General features: G+C 38.0%; 2 pseudogenes; both read right to left on the reverse strand.

Annotated features, from left to right (window-relative positions):
* Positions 1-145: 145 nt before the first annotated feature.
* Positions 146-9,539, reverse strand: LOC119509897 (annotated as a pseudogene).
* Positions 9,540-11,603: 2,064 nt separating this feature from the next.
* On the reverse strand, positions 11,604-15,133 carry LOC119509898 (annotated as a pseudogene).
* Positions 15,134-15,375: the final 242 nt, after the last annotated feature.

Consider the following 15,375-nt stretch of genomic DNA (forward strand, 5'->3'; position numbering starts at 1 on the left):
AATAATTGCTTATTCAGTATTTCAGTATTTGAACTAAATGATTAAGAACTTTCTGGCAAATAGAAAGTATAAAGCAAAGGGTAGTGTGTCAAAACAAAGAAGATACAAAAGTTAAGTAAGTGAAAAGAGTTTAACGAAGCCTCAATGGTTTAAAAGGAAATTAAATGGAAACTTTTAATCCTAATTGCTTTTCATCTGACATGCTTTAAGGAGTCTTGTAAAACTAATAAGAAACAATGAATAGGGAAAGAAAACCTGCTAAAATCGTTTAGAATTTACACGATTCTTATTCTACTACAGGAAAGCATTATTTGGTACAAGGTGTATTTGTGGATGTACAGGAACAGTATATATATTATCCAGATCATGTTGTGCTGTGTACAGGTCTTTACAATTCTTCCTGAAGGTTAAAACAGTTCATTAGAATTCAAAATATGTAATCATCTGTAAGTTGGTACTTGTTAGGCTCTTGTCAGCATTGATAACTGGCATGTTTTATTGCAGCCCAGTTCCAGCCAGTGTTTGCCAACTTGTTACATCAGAAGTCCAGCAATAGGTGGGTAGAGTGCAGGAAAAACAGTGCCTTGTTTCTCAATTGGAGACCCTGAAATAAGTGAAGTGACTAGCTGCTGAATAAATGTCACTCAAAAGCAGTCTCTTGACTTTTTCTTACACAATGGGCAACTTTCCTTTTGAATTCTCCATTTCTGTCTTCCCTCCATTCCTTTGCAGCATGAACATTAGCAGGTGAGTCTCCATTAGGGTCTGCTAGCATAGAAATAACACTAATCATGATGGTTTCCACAGTGTGGATAGGGAGCCAGCGTTCCTCTGGCTTTTCATAACCATATTTATCTTCCCCAGGCTCATGAAGAATAGAAATGCACACATCACCATTTTTATCAACATTCGGTTACCAGATTTCTGTAATGAATTTCATTTTAGGAGGCCGAAGGGGATAATCTTTTAGGAAAGTAATATGAGCCTTAAAAACACCACCTTCATAAAGAGTATCTGGAGGACCAATAATAAGGACTTCCCATCGATGGAGATCATTGTCATCTATCAAACCTGAAAAGCCTTCCACTGGATTTTTGTTGAGGTCTGCCAGCTCTCTTCGCAGCAGCAGTGCTGACTGCACCTCCGTCCTCCTCCCCGCCAAGAGCCCGGGCTGGCGCCTGGACTTCCGAAGGACTGGAGGCAGACTCCGGGGGCGGCTGGAGCTGGGTGTGCTGAGGAACCCGGGACCCCAAGACCGAAGCGCCCAAGTCGAGGAAGGCCGGGCTGGGGCGCGATAGCGGCTCCTAGTTGCCGGCTTGGGTTCATTCCGTTCAGCTCTTCTCACAGCGCCTCACGCCCGGAAGAGGAGCGATTGCTGTTGTTTTAAGCCACTAATTTTGGGGTGTATTGTAAGCAGCAACAGGTAAGTGAAACTTGAAGTGAATATATCCAACAGTTTAAACTATCATATATTATGCCAGACTATGTAGACTATGCTACAGTAACAATCATCCCACAAATCTCAGAGACTTATAACATTATTTCTCATTTCATCCTTAAAGGCTGACCCTGCTTTTCTTAATATAAATGATTTTTATCCCTGGAAAATTAATAATAAATAGAGATGAAATAAACCTAGATTGTAGAGTCATCATTTTTATGTTAGTTTTAAGAATATGTTTTGTAATCTGTGGGATAATCTCCCAGTTTTTGAATTAAATGTGTGCAATATTTAAGATTGTGACATATAAGCCTGGGTCAGTTGCAGCTCTGTTCCAATAATCTTTATTCCGGAACCCAGGCTAAAGGAGCAGCCTCTATCTGTGATGTGCTGATCTTATGGTAAAAGGAGAATAAGGAAATGGAGGAACCACACTATAGTTCTTACAGTTTCTCCTCAAAGAGGCACACATTGTTTCCACTCATTTCACTGGACAAAGAAGCCAACTGGTCAAGGCTGACATCAATTCAATGGGGTGGGAGAATATAATCCTCCCAAAGGAGGACCACAAGTCACATGACCAAGCCACACCAGGGCATGGATGCAAAAATCCCACCATGGGGAGAAGTAAGGAATATTTGATCGGTAATATGACTTACCAAAGTGAACATCCTTATATAGGAGAAAAACAAAAGAGTAAATGAGTTGGACACTTTCTAAATCTAGTTTCAGAGGAAACATTACTCAAATATCAATACATCTCTTAAAATGTTGCATGCTAGCCTAGTCTGTTAGACTATCACCTTATACTCATATCATTTAGCACTTCTCTTTTTAATATTTATCATTTGGTTTGTTAGCTACTCTGTATTGGTGGCAGTAGGGGAAGTAGTCTCCCTAGAAATAGTGTATTTCTTAACAGCTTTGTTGAGATATAAGTCACATATCATACAACTCACCTATTTAAGTGTATGATTCAGTGTTTTTTAGTATATTCACAGATATGTGCAACTATCACTACAGTCAATTTGAGGAAATTTTCATCTCAAAAAGAAACCCTGTATCCTTTGGCTATTTTCAGATTGCTCATTGCAAATTCATAGGAATACAATTGCAATTGATTTTTGTATATTGATCTTGTACTCTGCAACCTTGCTGAACTCATTAGTTCTAATAGTTTGTGTGTGTGTGTGTGTGTGTGTGTGTGTGTGTGTATTCCTTAGAATTTTCTAAATACAAGATCATGTATTTGTGAGCAGGGATAATTTTACTTCTTCCTTTTCAATCTAGATGCTTTTTATTTCTTTTTCTTGCTTAATTGACATGGCTAGAACCTCCAATACGATGTTGACTGGAAGTGGCAAAAGCAGACATCCTTGTCATGTTCCTGATCTTAGGGGAAAAGCATCTAGTCTATCACCATTAAGTATGACGTTAGCCATGGTTTTTTTTCTTAGATGTACTTTATCAGGTTGAGAAAGTTTCATTCTGTTCCTAATTTGTTGAATTTTTCTTTTTCTTTTAACATGAAATGGTGTTGGATTTTGTCAGATGTTTTTTTCTGTGTGTATTGAGTTAATCATGTGATTTTGTTTTCATTCTGTTGATATAATGTAGTAATTTAATTGATTTTTGGATGTTGAACCATCTTTGCAATCCTAGGATAAATCCCACTTGATCATGGTGTGTAATTCTTTGTATATATTGTTGAAGATTTTTGCCTCCCATATTCATGAGAGATATTGGTAGATAGTTTTATTTTCTTGTGATGTCTTTGTCTTTGGTATTAGGGTAATACAGGTTTCATAGAATGGGATGGAAAGTGTTCCCTCCTCTTATTACTATTTTTTTGGAAAAATTTGTGAATAATTGGTATTAATTCTTCTTTAAATGTTTGGTAGAATTCAGTGATGGAAGCATTTAGGTTTGTGCTTTTCTTCAAGAGTAGTTTTTTATTACTACATCATTATATTCACTTGTTATAGATCTATTTAGATTGTTTATTTCTTCTTGAGTCAGTTTCAGCAGTTTGTTGTTTCTTGGAATTTGTCCATTTCATCTAATTTATCCAATTTGTTTGCTTACAATTATTCACAATATTATTTTATAATCCTTTTTATTTCTGTAGGGTCAGTAGTAACGCTCACACTTTCATTTCTGATTCTGATCATTTGAGTCTTTTCTCTCTCTCTCTCTCTATCAATCTAGTTAAAGATTTGTCAATTTTTTTGATCTTTTTGAAGAACCAGCTTTTGGTTTCATTCATTTTCTCCATTAGTTTCATTGATTTTTCTCTATTATTTTTCTATTCTGTATTTCATTAATTTCTGTTCTAATCTTTATTATTTTCTTCTTTCTGCTTGCCTTAGGTTTAGTTTGTCCTTCTACAAAATAGTTTAAGGTGGAAGTTAGGTTATTGATTATCAGTCTTTCTTTTTTCTACATCCCATGAGTTTAGATCAATAATACGATCTACCAAAGTGAACATACTTACTTGTATGGGAGAAAAAACAGTAAGAGAGAAAATGAGTTGGACATATTCTGAATCTAGTTTCAGAGAAAACTATGTTGTTTCCTCATTTTCATACATCTCAAAATATTTTCTGACTTCACTTTAGATTTCTTCTTTGAGACATTGGTATTTAGGAGTGTGTTGTTTAATTTCTGCATATTTGTGAGTTTCCTAAATTTTTTAATTTCATTCCTTCTTGGTAGGATAACATATTTTGTATTATTTCTATCCTTTTAAATTTATCTGGGTTTGTTTTATGACCTAGCATATGGTCTATCCTGGAGAATGTTTCATTTGCACTTAAACGAAGTTAATAGGGAGACAGACAGCAGGGAAGTGGTTGGAACAATATTAAAAAGCTTACATTTACCAGAATGGTTATAGATGGGATGTGGAAAGTGAGGGAGTAAAAGAAAGTGAGGATGCCTGAGTTTTCTAACCTAAATGATTCCTTCTTTTAAGTAAAATACAATGGCCATCTCATTGTGTGTTGCAGGGAGGCACCTCTTTCTGAGAAAGGATTTTCCAAAAGACAAAACAATTGAACTGCAGGGGCTTTTTGAGAAAATGGAACAGGATATACCCTACAGAATTGCAGATAAGCAACACCTGGTGATAAATCAGTTTCCTTCCAGTACGGATAGTTTACCAGAATGGACAAGCATACCATACTAATCAGTGTATACCTGTTTCCCTTTGTAAAAATCCCCACCCCACCCCTACCCCATAGCATGGAAACATCAGCCAATCAGAATATTTCCTCACTTGCTTCCACATTTGCCCTATGTAAGCCTCCCCTTACCACTCCCTGAGTGGAGCTCCTTTCCATATGCTGTTTGGATGCTGCCCAATCATGAATCATAAGCTGCTCAAATAAACTCCAACAAATAATATCTTGCTTAATTTTTTTTAACATCCTTAAGATGTAGCAAACAGCTGAGGTGTCCCCTCTTGTTTCACTATTTTCAAGTTTCCAGATGGCCTGCTCTACACATATACACAAAGTAAAGAGATACAAGTTCAAATACTGGTTTTACCTTGTGAGCTATATAACCCTTTGAAGAAAAGAAGGGGGCATATTTAACTTCTCTGAGCCTAGGTTTCATCATTTGTAAAATAGAGACATCAATACTTAGTTCACAGGTTTTTGTTGGGATGAAGCAATGTGTGAAAAGTACCCAGCTCAGTACTTGGCACTGGGTAAGTGCACAGCAAATTCAGTCTCCAAGGAGGTAATTTTTAATCCATTTTTCAACATAGATTTTAGAGTAGCTGATGAACTGTTTATTAGAGAAATGTACACGCAAACCCAATTCAATATATGATTTTAGATGATTCAAAACCTCTTTGAAAACCATCTATAGATCCTCTAGGTCAATATTTCTCAAATGGGTCATCACTGGAAATTATTGTCTGGGAAGCAGGTTAGGAATTCAGATTCCCTGGGCTGCACCACTGAATTGGAATCTGTGGGGATGGGTACAGTATCCTACATTTGAACTGTCCCCACTAGGTGATTCTTATGTGTTCACTGCCATAGGGATTAAATGACCATAACGATGGCCTGCTGGACATTCTGTGTTGAATGGGATACCACGAAGGAGTAAGACAACACTGCCCACGTGCATTCAGAACGTGTTCTTACGAGCTTCACTTGTCTTTCCCAATAGACAGCAAGTTTCCAGGCAGTGGAATCTCTGCCCGTATCCTCATTTGCATCTACACACAGTATACGTGCTCTGTCTGAATGGGAGTTCCATAAAGGTTTGCTGCCCCATGTTACAAGAAAATTAGCCACCTGTGATGGCTTCAGTTATGGTCCAGCAAGCACTGCTTGTATTGAGTTTGTAATGAATATATTACAATCCTTTCCTCAGAAAAATGAAACATCCAAGATATCCCAAGTCCCTCTATGAATATTGAATGGCACCTTTTTGAGTTAAAGATACAAAATCAGCAGTTTAACCCAGCTATAGCTTTGATTTGAATTATGTTTAATTCTGATTTTCAAAACAAATGCCTATATGCCTTATCTGCATTGTAAATGCCTTTAAAAATAACTTTTGTGGAGATACATGTTTGTGTGTGTGTGTGTATCTATATATATGTATATGTATATATGAAGGAAAATAATGATCTCACATAATTCCACTGTCTTGAGATCATCACCTTTACATTTTTGTGAATATCCTTCCTTATCTGTATAGAAGCACATTTAGATATAAGAATACACAGTTTAATGTCATTACCTTGGAAACCCTTCCCTGATCCTCCATCCCCACCTAATTGAACTTTTTTATCAGTTCATAGCACCTGTACTTTTCCTTGATACCCCTTATTACAGCAGAAACCATTAAGTTAATTAATAATAGGTATTTTCTGCTATGTGTATTCACTATGAGATTATATACCTAATATAGTAAGAACAGTGTCTGTCTTATCCATTGCTACTTCTCTAACACTTAGCTGAGTGCCAGGAATATGGTTGGATAAATATTCATTTACTGAATTTAGTTAGCATTTGTTAACAAAATGTAATGTTAAAAGTTTCTGTGTATATGTGTGTGCTCTTCTAAAGCTGATATCGGAAACATTTCTACACATAAGAATCATGTAGAAACAATGCCACTGTAGTTCTTGTTAAGAACCATTTCATTTTGCAAACTTGAAACAGAACAGGAAATTCACACAGATGGAGATAGAGACAGAGCTAGAGATAGAGAGAAAGAGAAAGAGAGAGAAGGTGGGGGGAGAAGGTGTGTATATGGAAAGCAGTGAGGGGTATAGAAGATGCTTGACTGACTTGATCCTTGTCTGGTCATTTTTATTGGGTCAACTGAGAACCTCCTCTGGGTCAGGAAGGTAGCACCTCAGCTAACTCTGGATCTCATACCAGACCCTTGTTGGTACTCAGAGAAAGTTCATTAGGCTTCCAGTGAGGGTACAACTGAGATTTCCTACAAATGACATTGCTCATTATCTTAGGAATCTCTTTCAAGTATAAGAACCCAGTCTGAGTTATCAGAGGAAAATTGTATGAATTTTACAAAGCCTTATCTTCTCGGAGCCTCAGTTTCTTCATCTTAAAATGGGTTTAGTAATAATACCTATACGAAAATGTTCTTTTGAAAATAAAATGAGATACCGTATGTATGAGGTAATTTTTGTTATTTTTATCATTAATAATAAAATAGTTTATCATATCTACCCTGGAGTTTATAAAAGTGAATTAGTTTAGGAAAAAACCCAAGTACTTTGTAGGCATGAGAAGCAAAACTTGATCCTTAGGTCAACAGACATTTGTTTAGCATCAACTTTGTGCCAGGTTCAGCGTATGTGTGTGTATACACACACACATAAATATACACATATATATACACACACAAGGTGATATAAATGTTATATATAGATTATATAGGTTATATATATAGGTTTTTTATGTATATATATATATGGATTGATCCTCAAATCATGGTTCTGCTTAGAAACAATGGGATATGTAGCACACGATCATTTATATAAATTCAAATGTAGTTACACAAAACAGCAATAAATATTTTGCAAGACCACATACAAACAAAAGGTGCATTAGAATGGTTACCTTATTCAGTTGGGAATGGAAGTGGAGTCTGAGAATAAAATTCATCAATAAAAACAAAACCATAAAAGGTTTTTGTGTGAATGAAGGATGATAATACAGCATAAACTGACGAGTAAGATGACTGCAGCCTGTGCAACTGAGGTCCCCCTGTCCCCGCAGGAAACCATTACAGTAAATTTCCCTATTTGAACACTTGCTCTTATTGACTGTAAAGGCAGAAAACTCAGGTCAGGCTATGAGATGATCTGTCAAAACGATTACTGATATATCCATATTCTGGATCTTTATCCAAAGCAAATTGGTCTAAGGAAATAGAAGTCTGACAAGCATTATATATGTTTCATTTTCCTTCTGTCAGCTTCTGATGCTGAAAAATCTGAAAAGCCTTTAATTGCTGCTGTCAGACAATAGCTAGCTGTCAGCATTTCCTTTTCTGGCTGTGCAGAAAGTAAACTCTGCAGCTTCACTTGATTGTTTTTAGCGCTAAGGAAGGGACTTTCCAAATTCTATTTCTTATGAAAGTCCTTTCTCAGTGAAAGGATGAGTAAGGTGTGATGCATAGGTCAATCACTGGGAAAGTCAAGTGATGGGGGCGGAGAAAATGTCCATAGACAGAGTATGGTCTGCCCAACAAAGGCTTAGAATGATGGGGGTGTAGACCCGCCCTCAATTGCTGATTCAGGCTTCTGCTAATTCTACAAACGGCATTCACAGGCTTTCCAAACTGCAATCAAGTCCTGCATTCACATCAGTAAACATGTCTAGTAAACTCTCTCCTAAAGGTTAGTCCTTCAACTCAATCTCTCTCAAGATTTTGTCCTGTAATGAGACCACTTGATTTGAGCATCTAGTACCTGCAAGACATTGTATTAGTCACTAAGGATACAAAGATGACTTGAGCAAGGTCTTTGTTACTCAGTAGTACCAAGTCTGTGGGATCTGGATCCCTGTTACCTCCCTGACCTCATCACCCATCATTCTCCCTCCCTCCTTCACTGCAGCCACACCCCACATGAGGGTTCTTGCGCCTAGGGCCTTGCTCTAGCTGTCCCTTGCTCTAGCTGTCCCTATTTGGACCACTCCTCTTCAAGTCAGCTCAAATCGCAATGAGGCTTTTCCTGTCCACCCTATTTAATAATACTCCTCTCCTATCTCCTTGCTTCCCCAACCCCCTTCACCTGCTTTACTTACCAGATCATTTATCACTTCTAACATAATAATTTGCACATTCATTATGTTTATTGTTGTTTGTTTCCTGATGATAGAATCAAAGTGCCACAATATGAGGGTCTTTAGATACCTTATTCATTAATGTTTTAGGTAAGGGCCTAGAATGGTGCCTGCCTCAAAAATAATGTTTGTTCAATAAATATTTGCTGAAAGATCAAAATCTTGTAGTTCAATTTAAGTTCCTTCCTTTTGCTATCAGTGTGAAGTTTGAAGACAGTCCAAGTTAAGCAAATTTCTGCAGCCATTTCTGAAAACATTGCTAACAGCCCTGTCTGCTGTCACGTAGTCGAGAATAGAACACCCATATCCAGGTGCTGGAGATATCACATTCAAGCTATTGTGCCTTGGCCGTGGGCCCAAGGAGCCAAACTGCACATCTTTTCTGCTGTATTCACCCTTTGAATTAGAGTTTCTCATATGGGCAATATGAGGGGAGCACCCTCTAAGGAGTTGGGGACTGAGTCTCTATTTGGAGACCATGAAAACATTGCTACTACTGGTAAAACATGCAGGTCTGTGATAGCCAAAGTGATGGAGAACTCAAGGAAATTTCATTGCTAAACTTCCTGCACAACTTCCTGTTTCAGCAGAGTGAAGCCCATGATTCAGCCACTACCAGAAGGTACTGAATTATTTGGAAGCGAAGATGAGTCCATGGGGGCTGCAGTCAGAGCCCAGTACAATTCTTTTGAGTCTGCCAAGTCCTGTTACCCAATATATCTATAGATAGAAATGCTCTGCTGACTGTCCGTCATCGTTGTTCAATCTCCATGCAAGAAATGTTTCCAAATACTTGATACGATCATTACAGCATGAACAAAATATATATTTCTGCCCTTAATGAGTTAATATGAGTAAGAGGATTTTCAAAAACTTCTATTCAAATTAGAAAATGATACATGTCATTGATTCAAGCTAAGAATTAACTTCTGTGCCTTAATCTGTCTCCTTCCACTGATGTGTGTTTGTACAGTTCAGTTTCTCAAATTGTGGTCCAAGGACAATCAGCATCAGAGTTGTCAAGAGCATTTGGTAAACTGCAGATTCCCAGGCACAGTGCTGGACTGGGAATATTTATTTTAAAATTTTCCTCGGAGGATTCTTATGCACATTAAAGGTTAAGAACCAGTGCACAGTATATTATAATTTGTTGCTTCCTACACATATGTTTTCTTATCTTGTTCCTTACAATTACACAGTGAGTGAGAGGGCAGGCAAAGTGTGCCTTCATTTTATAGAAGAGGAAACTGAAACTCAAGAGATGTTAAATCCAAGGTCACACAGTTAAATTCTGGTCAAGCTAGAATTCGAACTTGGATTTGTCTGACTTTATATTGAATCATTTCCCTACTTCATGTTGTGCTGGTTTTCTGCTGGGAAAAAAAATGAATCAAAATACGAAATGACTGAGATGTATTTCCATTGGCAAATTTTGGTACTAGGAGAAAGACTGCCACCTTGTGGCCATCTGAAAACTAAGGATAGCCTTGTTGAAAAGGAGGTGGATTCCTCCCGTGCTGCCTGGGCATTCTAATCATTTTTCAGCAATGGAGATGGATTTGTATTGCGTCATCCCTGCTCCCCACAGATTCCCTTAGACCGTATTTGAAGGACCACCTGACTGCATGGGGACAGATGGCCTTTGGTTTTGTAGCTGAGATTTTCTCCTAGCTGAAGTTAACTTACCTAAGAGAGGGACCACAAGATACCGGCTTATTAATGCCATGTATACCAACAGAGCCAAGGAGCCTGGGTGAAATACTTTCTGGAACCAGCATATCTCTAATTTCAGTCTTTTTTCCCATGGTAACAAAATCTTCCTGAAACAAATAAAGTTTGATTTCATTTCTGAAATCAAATCAAACAAACAAATCAATCAATCAAACAGCTCTTGCTCCCCATTCCTAGGAGTGTACAGAAATGAGTGGACTCCTCTTCTCCCTTCAACTACACCACACTGACCTCTGCATACTCATGGGACACAATCAGAGGGCACTAACATTGGGTAGACATGTCATACAGCTCACAGAACTATCCAGAGTTCTCCAAAAACAGCCAATGCTGTCTGGCCAGACACATATGAGAACAATCAGCCTTCAAGATAGCAGAAAGTTCTTTAAGCCACCTCAGACATCTGTGCAAACTGTTACTGACCAGTCCTCGGTTTTAGAAATCTTCATGCGCACCTCCCCTGCTTCAAACAGCCATCTTTTTTTTTTTCTTTTGGTCTGTCCTTTTCTTTACTGAAATATTTTATCTGGATTTACATGAAAATTAATTGACTCTTTTACCATATGACTGTGACATATCAAGTATACTGCCTCCATTAGAGCCAATAATTTTATAAATTAAGATGATTAAAGTCATTTGTAAAAACAGTATCAGCTGAGACTTTCTTGCACTTATGACTAATCCATTATAAACAAATAACAATCTTAAAAACAAAATTCTAGAAAAAGTGCAGTTAAACTGAGTATAGACAAGAAAGTACAAGGAGTTCATTGGTAGTGCTATAACAAATGGATGAAAAGTAAAATTGATTTTATGCTGTTAAGTTATACAAGTAAATAATGAAGCTCCTATCATTTTTTTCTTGCATGTATGCTTAGATTTCTTGTATAAATAACAGAATGCTCCATTTCATGCAATTCAATAGGATCAATGCCTTAGAAAAAGACTGAAAAGATTTGATAATCAACTCCCAAATTTTATGCTTCTTTTTTCTTTTATCAGTTCCCTGACATTTTACATGAGCAGGAAAGTCTTTTTCAGTAAATTGAGCACTTAGGTCTAGAAATGTCTTGAAGAGCTCTGGAAAGTTACATATATCCCATGTTGCTTTTGTTTCCCCATCTCTTCTTTGCTTCAAACGCCCATGCAAGTTTCTTCTTTTTCCGAACAACCTGTGAATTTTCAACAGCCTTCTTGGATTTTATAAAATTGTGGCAGGTGACAGCTTTGGCAGTTTTTACACCAACCTCTCCAGTAGCTAGCTGGTTGCTGAGTTCCTTGGTTTTCTCAGTATTCTACTCTTCCATAGCCTGATCTATGCTCTTTTCAAGACTTGATTTCTCAATATTTTTCTTTTTTACAGGGGGGTCAAACTTATCATTGACTCCAAAATATTGTGTGAGCTCCTTCCACTGGGTTTCATTTGGTGAGTGTTCAGTTTATCCTTCCTGGAGTGTTTTCTTTTTTTCCTTCTGAATCTTGAGGCTGCTGTTCTGTTCTGAGTGTTTTTTATGCAATCCTTGAAATTTATTCCACATATTTAATGAAATTCCGGATGGACACTGTATACATTTACATTCGCCTCTATTTCAGTTTTTGGTCCACTTGTAGGGAACACTGAGATTTCTGATTTTCTAGTGGCCTTGTCTTCTTTATCGTCCTGTAAGTTAAATCCAGAGTTCTCTACTGTGGTTTCATCTTCAGAGTTTGACTCAACATTACTTTCATTTAGGACAGGAGGTAGCATCCCACTCCATGTCTTTTCTTTGGTTAGGAACCAGCCGCCCAGCAGCCTTCTTAAGATGCACAACCAGCAATCTTCTTAAGCTGCTGCATAGGTAGAGCCTCAGTCAGTCCCCCACTCCCAGGTTGCCAGGCTGTCTTTGGTCTCCTGGCTCAGCCGTATTGCCCTTCCTTCAAATCTCTCTACTCCTCATGCTTGCTCCTGCCACAGGAGGCTTTTGCATATTCTTCCTTCCTTCAGATTTCAGGTGGTTGGTCACTTTCCTGACCTTGAATACCAGGTCAGATCCTCCTGTCATGGTACCCCCTACCTTGTCTTCTAATAGCTTCTGTCACAGTTGTGACTTAACATTTGATTGTGCCACTATCCCATTAAAGTCTGTTTTTCAACTGAAAACTCCAGGAGCTAACTGTTTATTTTGGCTCACTAGATCTAGAGGCTAGTACGGTGCCTGGCACAGAGTGTAAGTGCCATAACATTGAATGAATGAAAGAACAAGGAAATGAAGCTAATCCTGGTCCAACAACCTCATCCCTACTACTCGCAAAACATATCTCTCAAATCATATCTTTGATGAACAGTCTATTGTAGCCTGCAGAGCAAATCTGAGATCTTCTGGTGTCAGCCATCTCCAAGCTGCTGCTTAATGCCTATTTATCTCAACCCAAACTTCAGGGTAGTGGCAAATTTGACACAATTTTAGTGTCCAAGATCTTGAAAGATTGCAGTTTTGCTTGACAGTAGCCTGCTGTTTTCGTAGAATTCTCTGACTCATACAGGTTGTGTGACTTTGGAAGAGTTAATTAATTTTTAACCCCCACTTCCTTCTTTGTAAAACGGGATGACAGAGCACAGCTCACAGGTCCATTGGAAGGAATAGCTAGATAATGCAATTTGATCCTTCCCCATTGAGTATGATGTTAGTTGGGTTTTTCCTAGATGTCCTTCTTCAGGTTGAGGAAGTTCCATTCTGTTCCTAGTATTGTGAAAATGTTTATTACAAATGGTTGTTGAATTTTGTCAAATGCTTTTTCTGTATAAGCACACAGCATGGTTTTTAATAAGCACGCTATAAAGTTAATCACCTCTCTCTCTAACTTTCTATTCCTCTGCCTCCTTCCTCTCACTTCTTGGTTTAGCTGGTTGGTCAGCATTGAGTAACATGGAAATAATCTCTTTTGCTTGGCAAGGGACAAGAGGATATATAGCTCCAGAACAGCATCTTAGAACTTTTCTGAGTGAGGCTTGTAGTGTGGGCTCAGAGTTAGAGAGGCCCCAAAGCCCCTAACCCAAATATATCCAAACATTTGGGGTCAGCCTAAATATAAATACATCCAAATATATTTATCCAAATATCCAAATATATCCAAAAAGTCAATTTTCAGAGTCAACCTGCTGTCCTTGATCTTGGTTCAGGGGTCCCCACTTCCCCAGCCACCCGGAGGCACTGTAGTCACCTGAGCCTCCTGTCCTTTCAGGGCCCTATTTCTGGGGTATTGCCTCCATGTCTTCCCCCACTGCATCTTTAATTTAAGGTCAAACAAATCAAGTAGGAACTAAAGTGTTAATGGCCCATAGTGATTAAATGTCTTCCTGTACAGCATTTGTATTTTAGCCAACTAAATTACAAACTTTGTATTTTAATTAAGTATGATAGCTCCAAACAGGAGAATACTAGGCACTCAAAAGGAAGGAATCATTATAATCCTAATTTGTTAGCAGGAAAAACTGCCCATGACCTATTGTTTAGTGAAAAGCAGGTTACAAGCATATATGGTATATCATCTTTAGTGAAATTCTGAGTGCATATATATTTGTGCATACAAAGTTTTCACCAGAGTGGTTACCTCTGAGCAGGGACATTTAGGGTAATTTGCACTTTCTTCTTTAAAGTTTTCTGTATTGCTTGAATTTTCTAGTTGACTATGTATTGGCTTCATAATCAGGGGGGAAAACAATGTATGTTTTTGCTGGTTTGTTCTTCAGAATCATAATCACACACACACAAAAAAAACCAGGAATTCCATTGCTCCCTATATTGTTTCAGGGATGAATTAGGAATTGAATGGCTCATTCACCTGTGTGCTTTTTTGGGCAGCAAACTTGTCCTGAATACCTAGACATGCAAGATTAATCAGACATAATTCTTGTCCTCCTGCTTTTAGGGCGTAAACTCTTATGTCATTAATTATGATGAGAATGATAGCTATAATAATTGCTGCCATTTTTTAATGAGCCACACTGTGCTGGGTATTTTAAACAGTAATTGCTAATCCACACTGTAAAAAAGTGAGGGAGGCATTATTTAGTCCTGATCTACAGGTGGGGCCTGAGTTCCAAGAATGCTAGAGTAAGAAAGAGATACCTTCAGACTAAGAGGCCAGGGACAGCTTCATAACAAGGTGGACTTCAATTAAGCCTTAAAAGGGTGGCAATTGAAGCTTCCTAGGTGGGCAGAAGGGGATTTCCTTCAAAAGAAATCTAAAAAACAGTACAGAGGAGGGGTAATCATGAGGTCAGGTTACTTAAGCATTTGGGTTTTTAGAATTGTTGGGAAGACTTTCAAGAGAGTTAAGCTCATTTGGGAGGAGACTGAGGTGGAGAGCTTTGAGTGCCTGATGTTGGATGCAATTCTAAAATTACTGCAATTCAGAATCTAAACTATGTACTTTAGACAGAGGGGCTTGTGATGGGTGGTGGGAGAATGCCACATAGGGGAAAAAAGAACTTTCTTGCTACTCTCACTCTCACTTCAGTATTGCTTTCCTGTCACATTTGCTGCAGCATCGAGAAGAGAGTGAATGAAAGGCATGAAATTAAGGGAGTCTTAACCTTTTACTTGTGACCATTTCGTTCGTCATAAACTTTGACCATTCCCTAGTGGCCATTTCACTTCATTTTACTGCAGACACATTTTAAAGCAAGTAGCCAGAAGAATCTTGTGGCTGGCAAAGTCAAGTCCAAAGCTTTGGTGTGAAAGCCAATATATATTCAAACATCACTAGCTCTTTGCATTGACACCTCAATGAACCAACTTAGTGCATCACTTGTCAGTGACCTTCACGTGTCAAGCACTGGGCTGGGCCCATGGGGCCCTGGATATTAGTATATTATAG

Source organism: Choloepus didactylus, chromosome 15 (assembly GCF_015220235.1).
Source record: "Choloepus didactylus isolate mChoDid1 chromosome 15, mChoDid1.pri, whole genome shotgun sequence".
Lineage (NCBI taxonomy): Eukaryota > Metazoa > Chordata > Mammalia > Pilosa > Megalonychidae > Choloepus > Choloepus didactylus.